The 18393-nt window shown below is 34.7% G+C and overlaps 1 pseudogene across 1 annotated transcript; it reads right to left on the bottom strand.

Moving 5' to 3' along the window:
- Positions 1–11950: 11950 nt before the first annotated feature.
- On the bottom strand, positions 11951–18084 carry LOC144338766 (small COPII coat GTPase SAR1A pseudogene; annotated as a pseudogene). The gene has a single exon (XR_013413138.1). The product of XR_013413138.1 is annotated as a small COPII coat GTPase SAR1A pseudogene (transcript).
- Positions 18085–18393: the final 309 nt, after the last annotated feature.

The raw sequence follows: 18393 nt of genomic DNA, 5'->3' as shown, positions 1-18393 counted from the left end.
AAAACTTTCAATAAACTAAGTATTGATGGAATGTATCTCAAAGTAGTAAGAGCTATTTATGACAAACCCACAGCCAATATCATACTGAATGGGCAAAATCCGGAAGTATTCTCTTTGAAAAGTGGCACAAGCCAAGGATACCCTCTCTTACCACTCCTATTCAACATAGTATTAAAAGTTCTGGCCAGGGTGATCAGGCAAGGGAAAGAAATAGAGGATATTTAAATAGGAAGAGGAAGTCAAACTGTCTGTGTTTGCAGATGACATGATTGTATATTGAGATGGGTCTCTTAAAGACAGCATACCATTGGGTCTTGCATTTTTATCCAGCTTGCCACTCTCTGTCTTTTACATGAGGCATTTAGCAAGTTTACATTCAAAGTTAGAATTGATATGTGTGGATTTCATCCTCTCATTGTGCTATTACTGGTTATAATGCTGGCTTGTCTGTGTAGTTGCTTTAGAGTGACATGGGTCTGTGTGCTTAAGTATGTTTTTATGTTAGCTGGTGCACACTTTTTATATTTAGTGCCCCTTTCAATATCTCTTATAAGTTGGGTCTGGTGATAGAGAATTCCCTCAACATTTGTTTGTCTTAAAAAGATCTTATTTTCTTTTTCATGTGTGCATAGTATTCCATGGTGTATGTGTGCCACATTTTCTTAATCCAGTCTATCATTGATGGGCATTTGGGTTGGTTCCATGTCTTTGCTATTGTGAATAGTGCCACAATAAACATACGTGTGCATGTGTCTTTATAGTAGAATGATTTATAATTCTTTGGGTATATACCCAGTAATGGGATTGCTGGGTCAAATGGTATTTCTAGCTCTAGATCCCTGAGGAATCGCCACATTGCCTCCCATAATGGTTAAACTAGTTTACAGTCCCACCAACAGTGTAAAAGTGTTCCTGTTTCTCCACATCCTCTCCAGCATCAGTTGTTTCCTGACTTTTTAATGATTGCCATTCTAACTGGCATGAGATGGTTTCTCGTTTTGGTTTTGATTTGCATTTATCTGATGACCAGTGATGATGAGCATTTTTTCATGTGTCTGTTTGCTGCATAAATGTCTTCTTTTGAGAACTGTCTGTTCATATCCTTTGCCCACTTTTCGATGGGGTTGTTTGTTTTTTTCTTGTAAATTTGTTTAAGTTCTTTGTAGATTCTGGATATTAGCCCTTTGTCAAATGGGTAGATTGCAAAAATTTTCTCCCATTCTCTAGGTTGCCTCTTCACTCTGACGGTAGTTCATGTCCTTTGCAGGGACATGGATGAAGCTGGAAACTATCACTCTGAGCAAACTATCACAAGGACAGAAAACCAAACACTGCATGTTCTCACTCACAGGTGTGAACTGAACAATGAGAACACTTGGGCACAGGGTGGGGAACATCACACACCAGGGCCTGTCATGGGCTGGAGGGGGGAGGGATACCTAATGTAAATGATGGGTTAATGGGTGCAGTGGGCCAGCATGGCATGTGTATACCTATGTAACGAGACTGCACATTGTACACATGCACCCTAGAGCTTAAAGTATAATAAAAAAGATCTTATTTCTACTTCATTTAGGAAGCTTAATTTGGCTTGATATAAAATTATTGTTTGAAGATTTTATTTTTTAAAAATATTGAAATAGGTCCCCAATTTCTTCCGGTTTGTAGGGTTTCAGATGACAGATCCACTCTTAGCCTGATGTGATTCCCTTGGTAGGTGACCTGCCCTTTCTCTTTAGTTGTGTTTAACATTCTTTCTTTTGCTTTTACTTTGGACAATCTGACAATTATGTGTCATGACGATAATCAAAATTTTTTTTTCTGATTAATGAGTTGTGTTTTTTTGGAATTTGTATTCTGGATACAAGTTCTCTTTCACATATATGATTCTAAACTACTTCAGTAAAGAATGTGGATGTTTAAATTTTTATTAAAGTTGTCTTTCCAATTAGTCATCATTTTAATTTTTGTAAAGTACAGTACATTAGTTCACTTTCACACTGCTAATAAAGATGTACCCGAGACTGGGTAATTTATAAGGAAAAAGAAGCTTAATGGACTCACAGTTTCACATGTCTGTGGAGGCCTCACAATCAAGGCAGAAGGTGAAGGAGGAGGAAAGACACCTATTACATGGTAGCAGGCAAGAGAGCTAGTGTGGGAAAATTCCCTTTTACAAAGGGGTTTTATAAAGCTATCAGATCTCTTGAGATTTATTTACTGTCATGAGAACAGGATGGGAGAAACTGCTCCCATAATTAAATGATCTCCACCTAGTCCCTCCCATGACATGTGGGTATTATGGAAACTAGAATTCAAGATGAGATTTGGGTGGAGACACAAAACCTAACCATATCATACGCTTCATTAAATTTTTTTTTATACTGCATGCTTCTGATGGTATACCTAATAATTTTTTTCTAACCCAAAATCATGACCTTTTTCTATGTTTTATTCTAGAAGTTTTATAAGTTTAAATTATACTTTAAAATCTATATCAATTTTGAGTTCATTTCTATATAAGATGTGACATAAAGTTTTTTTCGTATATATGGATATGGACTTTTCCCTCCACCATTTGCTGAATAGAGTGAGCTCCCCCACAGAACATATTTGCATCTGAATCAAAAATCAATTAATGATTAAAGGTGACATCAGCAAGATTGCAGATTAAGAATCTCAACGCCCTTCTCCCACTGAAGCACCAAATAAACAACAATATATAATCCAAAATACCTTTGTGAGAAGTTTATAAAAGAGTTAAGAAAACTGCATCAGGAAAAAAAAAAAAAAACAGGATAGATTATGTATTAGGTTACAAAACAAGACTGAAGAAATTTAAAAGAACTAAAATTATATCACATATCTGTTCTGAACTCCATTGAAAATAGAGATCAATAACAGGTGGAAAATTGAAAATTTTAAAAATATGTGGAAAATAAACAACACATTTCAAATAAACCATTGATTTTAAAAAATTGAAAAGGATAATCACAAAATGTTTTCACTAAAATTAAAATGAAAACACAATATACCAAATAGCCCAAGCCTATAACACATTGGTGTTCTTGAAAGACAGGGAGTGAGGGCAAGTAACTTGGAAAACATATTTGGGGATATTATTCACAAAAATTTCTCAAATCTAAGTGTCAACATTAAAATTTGTATAATTCACAGAACCCCCGTGAGACACTATGCAAAATTACTATCCCCTAGACACGTACTTATCAACTTCTCCAAGGTCAATGTGAAAGAAAAAATATTAAAGGCATCCAAAGGGAAATGTAAGGTCAACTTCAAAGGGAACTCCATCAGGGTAATGATGGATCTTTCAGCAGAAATGCAAAAGTTAGAAGAGAACTCCTTAAGAGAGTGCTAAACATGGACATGAAAGATCACTACTGGCCACCAAAGAAATAAACTTTAAGTATATAAACTATTGACACTATAAAGCAACTACACAATCAAGTCTGCATGACAATCCAGCTAAAAACATGACGGAATCAAATTCATACATATCACTTTTAACCATAAATGTAAACAGGCTAAATGCCCCAATTATAAGTCACAGAGTGGCAAGCTGGATAAAGAAAGAAGATTCAACTGTATGCTGTCTTCCAGGAACCCATCTTACATGCAATGACACCTATAGGCTCAAATTAAAGGAATAGAGAAAAATCTACCAGGCAAATGGAAAACAGAAGAAAGCAGGGGTTGCTATTCAAATTTCAGACAAAACAGACTGTATTAGTCTTTTCTCAAACTGCTTTGAAAAAACATTAATACTGGGCAGTTTATGAGGAAAAGAGGTGTAATTGACTCACAGTTCTGCATGGCTGGGGAAGCCTCAAGAAACTAACAATCATGGTTAAAGGAACCTCTTTACAGGGTGGCAGAAGAGAGAACAAGTGCTAAGCAAAGGTGGAAGCCCCTTATAAAACCGTTAGATCTTGTGGGGACTCACTTACTATCACAAGAACAGCATGGGAGAAACCACCCAGATGATTCAATTACCTCCCTTTGGGTTCCTTTCATGACATGTGGGGATTATGGGGATTACAATTCAAGATGAGATTTGGGTGGGGACTCAGAGCCAAATCATATCAGAAACTTGAAAACAACAATGATCAAAAAGGACAAAGAAGTGCATTACACAATGGCAAAAGTTCAATTCAACCAAAAGACCTATCTTAAATATATATGCATCCAGCACAGGAGCACCCAGATTCATAACACAAGGTTTTAGACACCTATGAAGAGACTTACTTAATCACACAATAGTAGTGGGTGACTTCAAGAGCCTGCCACTGAGAGTATCAGTGTCAGAAAACTAACAAAGGTGTTTAGGACCTAAACTCAACTGTTGTCAAAATGGGCCTAACATACATCTACAGAACACTCCACCAAACAACAGCAAAATATGCCTTCTTCTTATCTTCAATGGCCCATACTCTAAAATTGACCACGTGGTCAACCATAAAGCAATTCTCAAAGAAATAAAATGTTGTAAACCCAAATCATACCATATTCTCAGGTCACAGTACAATAAAAAAAAATACCAAGAATCTCTCAAAGCCATAAAATTACCTGGAAATTAACCAATTGTCTCTGAATGACTTTTGGATAAACAACAAAATTAAAACAAAAATCAAAAAACATCTTAAACTACTGATAATAAAGATACAACATACCAGAATCTCTGGTATACAACTAAAGCAGTGTGAGAGAAAAGTTTATAGTACTAAATGCCCACATCAAAAAATTAGAAGGATCTCGACTTATCAACCTAACATCAAATATAGCAGAATGAGAAAAACAAGAGCAAACGAACCCTAAACTAGAAGAAGAAAAGAAGTAACTAAAATCATAGATGAACTGAATGAAATTCAGATTAGAAAAAACATACAGAAGATCAATAAACTCAAAATTTGGTTCTTTCAAAGAATAAATAAAATTGATAGACACTAGCTAGACTAGCAATGAAAAAGGGAAAAGATCCCAATAAACGTAATCAGAAATGACAAAAAGTACATTACCAACAAATCCACAGAAATACAAAACCCCCAGTATAATACAAAAAAAGAGTAAGGAAAAAGTTTGAAATTCTGTGAGAATTATGAAAATGTGACATGAAGTGAGCACATGCTATGGATAAACAGCACCAATAGATTTCCTCAACCCACTGTTGCCACAAACCTTCAATTTGTAAAAATCGCAATATCTGCAAAGCGCAATAAAGCAAAGCTCAATAAAAGGATATGTGCCTGCATATTTTTTTGTGTCAATAATATTTTTAGTAACAGTATGTATTCTACTACACAGATGTACAATAACTTATTTGGTGAATCTCCTATTTATAAACATTTAGGTGGTTCTTGATTTTTCACCATTACAAATAATGCTAAATGAATAATTCCATGTGTATTTCTTTACACAATTTTTGGAATTGCAACTTTGGGTAAATTCATAAAAGTAGAGTATGTAAATTAAGGTGTGAACCTGCTTGAAATTTGGAACCATTTTGAAAAATTGTCATTCAGAGACGTTATGAGTTTATAATCCCATCCATAGTATGCAAAACTGCCCTTTTTCCAACGCACTTCTCAATATAGAGTATTAGCAAACTTTTTCTTTTTTGCCAATCTGAAAAGTGAAAAATATTTGTTCTTTATGTTTGATTATTAATAAAGTTGAATTTTTTTACCTGTATAAAAAAAACAAAGAAATACAAAACCCCTCAGAACCATTATAAATACTTTAATGCACACAAACTAGAAAATATAGAAGAGATGAATAAATTCCTGGAAACATACAATCTCCCAAGATCAAACCAGAAGAAGTTGAAATCCCAAACAGACCAATGACAAATTCTAAAAGTGAATTAGTAATAAAAAGCCTGCCATCCAGAGAAAGGCCTGGAGCAGACTAATTCACAGATAAATTCTACCAGACATACAAAAACAGCTGATACAAATCCTACTGAAACTATTTTAAAAATTTTAGGAGAAAGGACATCTCTCTAACTCCTTCTATGAGTCCAGCATCAGCTAAATACCAAAAGCTGACAGACACACACACAAAAAGAAAACTTGAGGTCAATACACCTGATGAACACAACTGCAAAAGTTATCAACAAAGTACTAGCAAACTGAATCCAGCATCACATCAAACAGCTAACCCGCAACACTTGAGCAGGTTTTTTCCTTGGAATGTAAGGTTGGTTCAACATATGCAAATCAATAAATGTAATTCACCACTTAAACAGAACTAAAACAAAAACGATTGTATCTTCTCAATAGATGCAGAAAACTTTTTTGATAAAATTCACTATCCTTCATGTTTAAAACCCTCAACAAAGTATTGAAGCAACATAACTCAAAATAAGAAGAGCAATCTATGCCAAACCCACAGCTAACATGATATTTAACTGGCAAAAGCTGGAAACATTGCCCTTGAGGACCAGAACAAGAAAAGAGGCCTCTTTTTACCACTCCTATTAAACATAGTACTGGAAGTCCTAGCCAAAGAAATCAGGCAAGAGAAAGTAATAAAAGGTATCTGAAGAGAAAAAGAAGAAATGAAACTACCTTTGTAGACGATATGATACTATAACTAGAAAACAACATAGTCTGCCCAAAAGCTCCTCGATCTAATGAACAACTTCAGCAAAGTTTTAACGTTGTACTGGAAGTCGTAGCCAGAGCAATCAGGCAAGAGAAAGAAATAAAGTATCCAAATAGTAAGAGAGGCAGTCAATCTATGTCTACTCACATAGTACATATTATTCTATACCTAGAAAACCCCAACATCGCCGCCCAAAGTCTCCTAGATCTGATAAATTCAGAAAAGTTTTAGGATACAAAATCAATGTAAAAAAGCAGTAGCATTTCTTTTCTAAAAATTTTATATTTGTACTTAAATAGGTTTTTGGAAAACAGGTGGTGTTTTGTTACATGAATAAGTTCTTTAGTGGTGATTTCTGAGATTTTGGTGCACACATCACCTGAGCAGTGTACACTGTACCCAATGTGTAGTCTTTTACATCTCACTCCCTGTTACCCTTTTACCCAATTCCTCAAAGTCCATTGTATTATTCTTATGACTTTGCACCCTCATAGCTTAGCTCCCACTTATGACTGGGACATATGGTATTTAGTTTTCCATTCCTGTGTTACTTCACTTAGAATAATTGTCTCCAATTCCATCCAGGTTGCTGTGATTGCCATTATTTCATTCCTTTTTATGACAGAGTAGTATTCATATACATCTATATCTATCTATCTATCTATCTATCTATCTATCTATCTATCTATCTATCTAATTCTCTTTATCCACTCATTGATTGATGGGAACTAGGACTAATGTCATATTTTTGTAATTGCAAATTGTGCTGCTGTAAACATGCTAGCGCAAGTATTTTTTCATATAATGACTTTTTCCTCTGGGTAGACACCCAGTAGTAAGATTCCTGGATAATATGGTAGCTCTACTTTCAGTTCTTTAAGGAATCTCCACACTGTTTTACATACTGGTTGTACTAGTTTACGTTCCCATCAACAGTGTAGAAGTGTTCCCTTTTTACCACATCCATGCCAACATCTTTCATTTTTTGATTTTTTTTTTGATTGTCGCCATTTTTACATAAGTGAGGTGGTTTCACATCATGGTTTTGATTTCCATTTCCCTCATCACTAGTGATGTTGAGAATTTTTTAATGCTTTTTGGCCATTTGTATATCTTCTTTTGAAAGTTGTCTATTCATGTGTTTAGCCCAGTTTTGGATGGAATTGTTTTTTTCTTGCTGATCTGTTTGAGTTTTTTGTAGATTCTGTATATTAGTAATTTGTCAGATGTATAGATTGTGAAGATTTTCTTCCACTCTGTGGATTGTCTGTTTATTCTGCTGATTATTTCTTTTGCTGTGCAAAAGCTTTTACGTTTAATTAAGTACCACCTATTTAGCTTTGTTTTTGTTATGTTTGCTTTTGGGTTTTTGGTCATGAAGTCTTTGCCTAAGTCAATGTCTAGAAGGGTTTTTCCAATGTTATCTTCTAGATTGTTTATGGTTTCAGGTTAGATTTCAGTCTTTGATCCATCTTGAGTTAATTTTTGTATGAGGTGAAAGATGAGGATCCAGTTTCATTCTTCCACATGTGGCTTGCCAATTATCCTAGCACCATTTGTTGAATAGGATGTCCTTTCCCCCACTTTATCTTTTTGTTTGCTTTGTCAAAGATCAGTTGTCTGCAAGTATTTGGATTTATTTCCAGGTAATCTATTCTGTTCCATTGCTCTATGCGCCTATTTTTATACCAGTACTATGGTGTTTTGGTGACTATCGCCTTATAGTATAGTTTGAAGTCAGGTAATGTGATGCCTCCAGATTTGCTGTTTTTGTTTAGTCTTGCCTTGGCTATATGAGCTCTTTTTTTCTGGTTCTATATAAATTTTAGAATTGTTTTTTCTAATTCCATGAAGAATGATAATGGTATTTTGATAGGAATTGCAATGAATTTGTAGATTGCTTTTTTCAGTATGGTCATTCTCAAAATATTGATTCTAGTCATTCATGATCATGGGATGTGCTTACATTTTTCTGTGTTATCTATATTTTTTTTATCAGTGTTTTGTAGTTTTCCTTGTAGAGCTCTTTCACATCCTTGGTTAGGTATATTTCTAAATATTTTATTGTTTTGAAACTATTGTAAAAGGGGTTGAGTTCTTGATTTGATTCCCATCTTGGTCAGTTTTGGTGTATAGAAGGGCTAAAATCAGTAGCATTTCTATACAACAATAACCCCCAAGTTGAGATCCAAATCAAAAAGGCAGTTCCATTTGCAATATCCATAAAAAGTATTAAATATCTAACAACACAGCTAACTACGGAAGGTAAAGATATGTACAACAAGATTTTTTAAAACACTGCTGAAAAAAATCAAGGATGATACAAATAGAAATTTTATGCTCATGGGTGGGATGACTTGATATTTTTATAATGGCCATAATGCCCAAAACAATTTACAGATTCAATACAATTTACAGATTCAATACTATTCCCATCAAACTATTAATGGCATTTTTACAGATTTAGAAAAAAAATTTCTAAACCTCACTTGAAACAATAGAGAAGCCCAAATATGCAAAACTATCCTAAGCAAAAGGAACAAAGCTGGAGATATCACACAATCCAATTTCAAACTATACTACAAGGCTACAGTCACTAAAACAGCATGATACTGGTACAAAAGCAGACACAAAGACCAATGGAACGGAATAAAAAACCCAGAAGTAAAGCCACACACCTAGAACCATCTGATCATTGACAAAGCCGACAGAAACATGAAATGGAGAAAAAACTTCCTATTCTATTTATTTTTTTCTCGAATAACTGGCCTGTCATATGCAGAAGATTGAAAATGGATGCTTTCCTTTCACCATATACAAAAATCTACCCAAGATGAACTCAAGACTTAAATGTAAAATCCAAAATTATAAAATTTTTGTAAAATCTCCATAAAATACCATTCTGTACATAGGCCTTAGCAAAAATTTCATGATGAAGACTGTACAAGCAATTGAAAAAAAATTGACAAGTGAATCTAATTAGACGAGTGAGATTCTGCATAGCAAAAGAAACTCAATAGAATGAACAGACAACCTACATAAGTGAAGAAAATATTTTCAAGCTATGCATACAACAAAGGTCTAATATCCAAAATCTATAAAAACCTTAAACAAATCAGCAACCCTAAACAAACAACTTTATGAACAATTGGTAAAGGACATAGACACTTCTCAAAGAAGACATACATGTAGCCAATAAATATGAGAAAACAATTACTAACAAGTCCACAAAATCACTAATCATTAAGGAAACGTAAATCAAAACCAAAAGGAAATAGCATGTAACAACAGTCAAAATGACTATTAATAAAAATTCAAAAAATAACAAATGCTAGTGAGGTTGTGGAGAAAAGGGTTTGCTTTTACATTGCTGTTTGGAGCATAAATTAGTACAGCCACTGTGGCAAGCAGTTTGGCGATTTCCCAAAGAACTTAAAACAGAACTACTATTTGAACCAGCAATTCCATTACTGGATATATACCAAAATAATATAAATTATTCTACCATAAAGACAACTGCACACATATATCAATTGCAGAACTATTTACAATAGCAAAGACATAAAATCAATCTAGATGTCCATCAGTGATGGAAAGCATAAAGAATATATGATACATATACACTGTGGAATACTACAGAGCCATAAAAAAGAATGAAATTATGTCCTTTGCAGCAACATGAGTAGAGCTAGAGGCCATTATCCTTAGTGAGTTAAAGCAGGAACAGAAAACCAAATACAACATGTTTTCACTCATAACTGGGAGCTAAACATTGAGTACCTGTGGACACAAAAAAGAAAACAATTAATACAAGGGCCTATTTGAGGGTGGGGGGCGGTGAGAGGAGGGTGAGGATTGTATAACTATTTATTGTGTACTATACTAATTACCTGAGTGATAAAATAATACATATGCCACACCCATGCAGCAGCGATTTAACCATTTAACAAACCTTTACATGTTTCCTCAAACTTAAAAATAAATATTGGGGAAAAAAAAGAAAGCAGAATGTGCCAAAACATATTGAATTCAGCTAAAGCAGTTCCAATAGGGAATTTTATAGCAATAAACACTTAAATTAATCAAAAAGAAAGACCTCAAATAATAAACCTAATTTTACACTTTGAGGGACTAGAAAAGAAAGAACAAACTAAGCCTAAAGTCAATAAAAGGAAGAAAATACTAAAGATTAGAGCAGAAATGAATTAGACAGTAGGAAAACAATAGAAAACATCACTGAAACTAAGAGTTGGTTTTCTGAAAAAATAAAATTGACAAAACTTCAGCAAGACAATGTAAGAAAAAAAGAAGACTCAAATAAAACTATCAATAAAAAGGAGACAACTTAACTGATATCACAGAAATACATAGGCTCATAAGAGACTACTATAAACAACTATATGCCAAACAGTAGGTAACCTAGCAAAAATAGATAAATTCCTAGAAACATACAGTCTACTTTCAAGACTGAATCATGAAGAAACAGAAATTTGGAACAGTTTGATAATGGCTAAGGTGATTAATTCAGTAATCAAAAACCTCCAAACAGAGAAAAGCCCAGGATCTGATGTCTTTACTGGTGAATTATAGCAATCATTTTTAAAGAAACTAATGTTGATCCTTCTCTAAGTTGTAAAACATTGAAGAGGACAGTACACTTCCAAACTCATTATACAATGCCAGCATTACTGTTTTTCTAAGTCAGTCTCAAATATGCAGGAGGCTGAGGTGGGAGGGTTGCTTGAACTCAGGAGTTCAAGACCCAATCTCTAAGCAGCAAGAAGAAACAACAATAACAAAATAATTATTTGGGATTATTTTTAAAAATCACGTGATTTACAAATACAAATTTTTTTTTCTATCATTTTTATTCCTTTTCACTTAACTTACTGCAATTACTTTGGAGTTTGCAGATAATGTTGAATAGTCATAGTGAGAGAGAATACGCTTTACATTTTCCTGATTTTAGGGAGATAGTATTTACTCTTTCCATTTGGTTTGACATTAGCTGTAAATTTTTTTAGAAACCTTTATTAGGTTAGGGATAGTCTCTTGTATTTCTGGTTTATTGAAATTTTTATACTGAAAGGATATTTAATTTTTACTCATTTATAAGACTATATGATTTTTCTTATTTAGTCTGCTAATGAAGTGAATTATATTGATTTCCAACTGGTAAAACCAATCTTGCATCCCTGAGATGAACCTATTTGGTCTTGTTTTATTATATTTTTATATATTTTTGAATACATAGAAATTAATATACATAATAGGTATAATAAATATGTATGAAATAATTGAGTATTTATATGATTAATTATTAATATTTTGTAGAGGATCTTTACATCTACACTGATAAGAGATATTAGTCTGTAGTGTATCTTGTATTGTGTTTGTCTAGTTTTAGTATTAGAGTACTGCTGGCTTCATAAAACGATTTCAGAATGATACCCTCCTTTTCCATTTTCTGGAATTGATTTATATATATGGTACTATTTCTTCCTCAAATGTTTAGTAGAATTCACTAGTGAAACTGATGGTGGTGATGGCTCATCTTAAGTGGCCACTGTGAGGACACAAACTGCAGTAGGGTAGGGGCAGCTGGAGCTCCACTTCATGGAGATGGCAGGAGCTGGGAACAGGCAAGAGCCCTGTCCCCTACCAAGTTGGTGGAGCAGGAACTTGCACTCCTGGGCACAGCCTCAGCCACCCAGCCGTGGCTCATGACCCTGGCATTCCTGTGCTCTCAGGGGCCCAGGAAGCTCCCTTTTCTTGCAGGCTTGAAAGTAACCTGCTCTTGCTCCCTGGCCTCTCCCTACTCCTGGTACCCACTCCAAGGTGGAGCAAAGTTGTGGCTGATACCAGACACTGTTGCAACCAGGCGAGGTGATCGTGCGCTGACACCATCCCCCTGACACCTCAGGCCTCGCTAGACTTTGGGTGCTGACAAGCATGGGAGGGGTCTAGGGGTGGTGAGGATGGCTTGGCATGGGCCTGCAGGCATCTCTTAGCATGGACAGCCTGAGCACCATGGATGGCATGTTAATGGTACACAGGTTCCTGGGTAGGAAGGAGTAAGCCTAGAGGCTTATCAACTTTATTGAGCTATTCCAAGAACCACCATCTTTTGCTTAAAATATCAGAAATTTATTGTTTCATGGTTCAGGAAGTCAGAAGTCCAAGATTAAGGGGTCAGTAAGGTTTGCTCCTTCTGAGAAGGGTGAGTATAAATCTGTTCCTTGTCTCTTCTGTAGCCTCTGGTGGTTTCTGGCAATATATGGCATTCTTAGGCTTGTATCACACTGATGTTTTGACTTAATCTTCACATTGTGTATTCACCATGTGTGTATATATAGTTGTCCAAATTTCCTCCCTCTTAAAATTGTTATATAATAGTTGTACATATTTTTGAGGTGTGTGTGGTATTTTGATACATACATACATATAATGCATAATGATCAAATCTAGGTAATAGGGATACTCATAATCTCAAAAGCATCTTTTCTTTATGTTGGGAACATTTCTATTCTTCTCTCTTAGGTATTTTGAACTATATGATATATTATTATTAACTATAGTCACTCTACTATACTATCAAACACTAGATCTTTTTTTTTTTTCTTTTTTTGCTATTATTATTTTTCTTAGTCAAGGTGGGATCTCACTATGTTGCCCAGGCTGGTTTTAAACTCCTGCCTTCAAGTAATCCTCCCACTTGGCCTCCCAAAGTTTTGGGATTACAGGGGTGAGCCACCACATCTATCCATATTCTTTCTATCTACCTGTATTTTTGTACCCATTAACCAACGTCTCTTCATTCCCCTTGCTCCCTACACTTTCCAACCTCTGATAATCACCAGTCAACTCTGTACCTCAATGAGATCCACTATTTTTTGCTCTGACATATGAGTGAAAAGATACAATATTTGTCTTTTCTGTACCTGGCTTATTTCACTTAACATAATGATCTTCAGTTCCAACCATGTTGCCACAAAAGAAAAAATTTCATTCTTTTTATGCTGAATAATACTCCAGTGTATATATGTATTGCATTTTCTTTATCTATTCATCCATTCATAGACATTTAGGTTAAGTCCATATTTCGGCTCTTGTGAATAGTACTGTAATAAAAATGGGAGTGTAGATAACTCTTCAATACATTGATTTCCTTTTTTAAAAAATATATACTCAGCAGTGGGTTGTTGGACCATGTGGTAGTCCTATTTTTAGTTTGTCAAGAAACCTCCATACTGTTTTCCATAGCGGCTTTACTAATTTACATTCCCAAAAACAGTGTATGAGTGTTCCCTTTTCTTTACATCCTTCCCAGCATCCATTAATTTTGTCTTTTTGATAAAAGCCATCTTAACTGAGGTGAGCTGATATCTCATTGCAGTTTTGATTTGTGTTTCCTGATGATTAGTAATGGTGAACATATTTTCATATGCTTATTGGCATTTGTATATCTTCAAAGAACCAACTTTTAAAAAAAAACATTTTCTTATTTTTAATTTTTTGACTTTTGTTTAATTTTTAAATTATTTCCTTTCTTCTACTTGCTTTAGACTTAAACTCTCTTCTTACTATATTTTCCTAAGGTGGAAGTTTAGGTTATTAATTTTAGCTTATTCTTCTTTTGTAATACATGCATTAATGCTATATATTTTCATTTCAGCACTACAGTTTAGCCACGTATCACAAATTTTGATACATTGTATTTTACTTCTTGTTTTGTTGAAAATATTCTTCAATTTTTCTGGAGACTTTCTCTTTCACGTATATGTTCTGCTTAATTTCAAAATGTGTGGGTTTTTAAAATCTCCATGTTATTGACTTTAGATTAATTATATTATATCCTGATAACATACTTTGCATAATTTCTATTCTTTTAAAATTTTCAAGGTTTATTTTATAGCCCAGAATATGGTGTATTTTCGTGAATGTTTTATATGCACTCATGAAGAATGTGTATTCTGTTGTTGGAAGGTTGGTTTTTAAAGGTCAGTTGGGTCACATTGGAAGACTGCTGAAGGACATTTTCACTGGGAATAGAATACTAAGTTCATAATATTTGTATGTCAACACTTAAAAGATGTATTCTTGTTTTTGTGGTTTCTAAAGAGAAGTCTGCTATGATTCTTATCCTTCTTCCTCTGTAAACAATGTGCCCCTATCCCTGGCTGACTGCAAAATTTTCTCCTTGCTTGTAGTTTTTAGCAGTGTGAATATGCCTACAGCTGTGTGTGTTTGTGTGTGTGTGTGTAATATGTTTTTGTTTTGTTTGTATTGCATTTATCCTGCTTGATGTTTTCTGAAATTCTTCAATTTGTAGTATTTGGTAGTTATTTTGGAAAATTATCAGCCATTTTTTTTTTCAAGTATTTTCTCTGTTCTTTTGTCTTTCTTCTCCTCCTAGGATTCCAATGACATGTACATTAGACCATTTGTTATTATCCCACTGCACTTGCATGTTCCATACTATTTTCTTACTCTTTTCTCTCAGCACTACAGTTTGGGAATTTCTATTGACTCAACTTCAAGATTATTTATGTTTTTCTCAGCTGTAGTATGTCTACTGATGAGCCCAATGAAAACAATCTAGTTTCTGTTATTGTGGGGTTTTTTATTTGTTTTAACTTTTTTAAAGATGGTTGGGATGCAGATTAACTTTCTTTTGTAAATAACTGTTTCGCTTTTTCTGAAATAGGACACATATTCAATCTAATAAAACAGAATGGAAAGTCTCAATTCACGGGAGTTCCCGTACAAGGTGCTGATTCTGTGTTTGGAGCTGAGCTTCTCACAGCAGCTTTTTTCAGCTATCTCATTATAGATGCGCTCTAACTGATTTTCAATCCCCTCTTTCTCCAAGGGAATAAACCACTTTCACAAAGAGCTGCCCTATGTAGATCACACGGTTTTATAGCTTGCAACAAAGTGATTAGGGACAAATAAAAAAACAAAAATAAGGAAACTAACACTGAAGCAATCCTACTTCTCATGTCTCTGAATAGAGAAGTATGGTAATCTTTAACCAAATGAAATAAAATATGCAAGTTAACTACCTACTTCATTTACTGTTAGCTAAATTTGTTTACCTATGGCTTTACCCCTTTGCAAACCAAAGATTTTTTTTATTAATACAGCTATGCTTGCTAATAAATAAAATGTATGCACTTCCCAGGGATGCACTTCACTGGGTCTCTGCATTTGGCACCTGGTAGTGAAAAGAAGTATTATTTCCCAACAAATAGGTACTGAAGACTAAGAATGAGAACTCCAACTAAAGAACATTACTCTCTCACCCCAGTAACATGTTGATCATACTTTTTCTACCCTCACATTAGAATAAAGATATCTTTCCAGCATTTCATCTCCTATATTCTATCTTTTCCTAGAAGATACTATCATCTCATATTTTACTGCAAGATTAGAATATAGGTTAAGATTATAAAAATCCAATTTCACACTTGGTACTAAGAAAATTGAATGCTATAAAATTAATCCTCATTACTCTAGTAGGGATGCTCATGCTTTTACAATGAGTCTTTACTGCCTATAGGTGATGCCGTCTCCAAGAAAACAGCTATGCAGAAAGTTTTTTGGTTAGTGTTTTCCCCAGCTTATTTCTGTAAAGAAAAAAGCCAATTTCATACAAAAACAAACAAACAAACCCCCAAAATCTATATATATTAACCTTGTCATTAAACATCAAAACATAGATATCTAAAGAGAATAGAGCTCAGGAACAGCCCAATAGAGACCAAATTCTGCAAATGGAAGTTTTAAAGCCCACTAACTAAAATTTTTTCTAGATCCAAACAAGTGCTACAATACCAGATTTTTAAGTCTCAACTCATAGAATTGAGAGCCCTTGAGCTCTTAACTTTGTCCTGTGTCTTCCTATTAAAAAATTTATCCTAAAATCTGTGTAAATGTTACCGAGACACACCTGGAGTATGTGACAACATGAGAGATGTTCTTAACTCTTTTATCAGGTGAAATTCACTTTTTATAACTGAAAATGGAAAAGCAAAGTACTATAGAGAGGAATAAAATCTCGTGAAAGTATTATACAAAAGCAGACTGGCTGAAGTCTGTAACTTTATAAGTAAAAATAATAACACCAATAACACCCTCTATAATTAACTACTCCACAGTGAATAATCTGCTACACATTTCTTGATAATGAATGACTCTAGTTTGCTACAGTTGAAGCCTGCGACAACTGCAAGGCCAGGGTTTTGCCCCTTTTCTGGTTCTCTGTGCACAAGGTAATGCCACCTACTACAAGGCAGTTATATAGACAGGTGAGCTCAGGGGAGCTTCTCACCGCAACCTGCTAACTCAGCAGCGCTAAGTTCCAAATGAGCTCTGACCTCCAATATGTATCTGTTCATAATTTTACGAAGTATCTAAATATTATTCATTAGTTTAAAAAATAATAGAACACTTTGGACCAAGTAAATTATGAAATTGAAAAGTTAGGAGGGATACCAATTATATTAACAACATTTTCTTTAAAAAATAGAATCAGTTTCTTTTGAAATCGACCATAGTGGCGAGATGTGTTTTTCTTTTCAGGTGCCCTATGATGGCACACAGCTTTACCCAGCAAATTCTGACCACTTCCAAGTCCCAGGATACAAACCTGTACCAGCACATGGGGCAACATCACCTTTCCACAGTGTGGAAAAGAGCACATGTCACCAGTGGGCAATGAGAGACTGGACAGATACTCATGGCCTCTCAATAGCAGACATGGTTGGAGAGCTTTCCTTGTTCTAGTAGAAAATTTCATGAGGAAGCTGTGATTAGGATCAGTCCAGAGAAGCAAAACTCTTTTATTTTCAGTGCCCCAACGTCAGTCAATATACTGGGAGAACCAGTGGAAACATTCGCCATAATCTTGCCTCTTGAGCACACTGCACACAGGCACTTCTATGGGGCAAGCATTCAAATTCTTCAGGGTCACATTCTCCTTGCCTGTGGTCTGTCTATAAAGCCTAGATATCTCACAGAGTTTTTCTTCCTTGAGTTCATCTGTTCTGTCAATTTTGTTTCCCAAAATACGAATTGGCACATTGTATACTGTTTCATCAGTCATTAAAGCTTTAAGTTCAAATTTGAATTCCACAAGGCAAGAATGATCCACACAATCCACCAGAAGGAAAATCCCATTAATTGCTGGGAAATAATTTTTCCAAACCGACGTGCTTGCTCGTGCCCACCAAGATTAAAAGTTGTAAAAGTCATTCCAGCAATTGTTAGCCCTTGTCATGTCAGATGTAGTGTTGGAATGTGTTGTCCCAATCTGTCACCTTTGAGCATGTGAAAAAGAGTGGTTTTGCCTGCGTTGTCCAAACCCAAGAATACAAATTTTCTATATTTCTTGTAGAGTCTTAGAAACTAGATCACAATTCTGAAGCCATGGTAGATTCACTCAAAGATGAGAGACATTATTAATGCTTACACTGGCCTGAGGGGCTCCTCTGGCAGCAGCATGTGGCTCAGACTCTCCCTCAGAGCACACAAACCAGCAGCACCTGGGACCACTAGCTACTCACTGGATGTACATCACAACCCTCCCCCAAGACTTTCCTACTGTGAATTTTATTTCTGGCATTGTCATATTATTCTTTCCTTTTTATTGTATAAATTTAAGGTGTTGTTTCGATATACATATACATCATGAAATGATTACTACAGTCATATTAACATATCCATTTTATTTTTACAACAGAATTATCTGCCTGAAAATATCAATTA

The sequence above is a fragment of the Macaca mulatta genome, chromosome X (assembly GCF_049350105.2).
Source record: "Macaca mulatta isolate MMU2019108-1 chromosome X, T2T-MMU8v2.0, whole genome shotgun sequence".
NCBI lineage: Eukaryota > Metazoa > Chordata > Mammalia > Primates > Cercopithecidae > Macaca > Macaca mulatta.
This window is presented reverse-complemented; position numbering and strand designations above follow the sequence as displayed.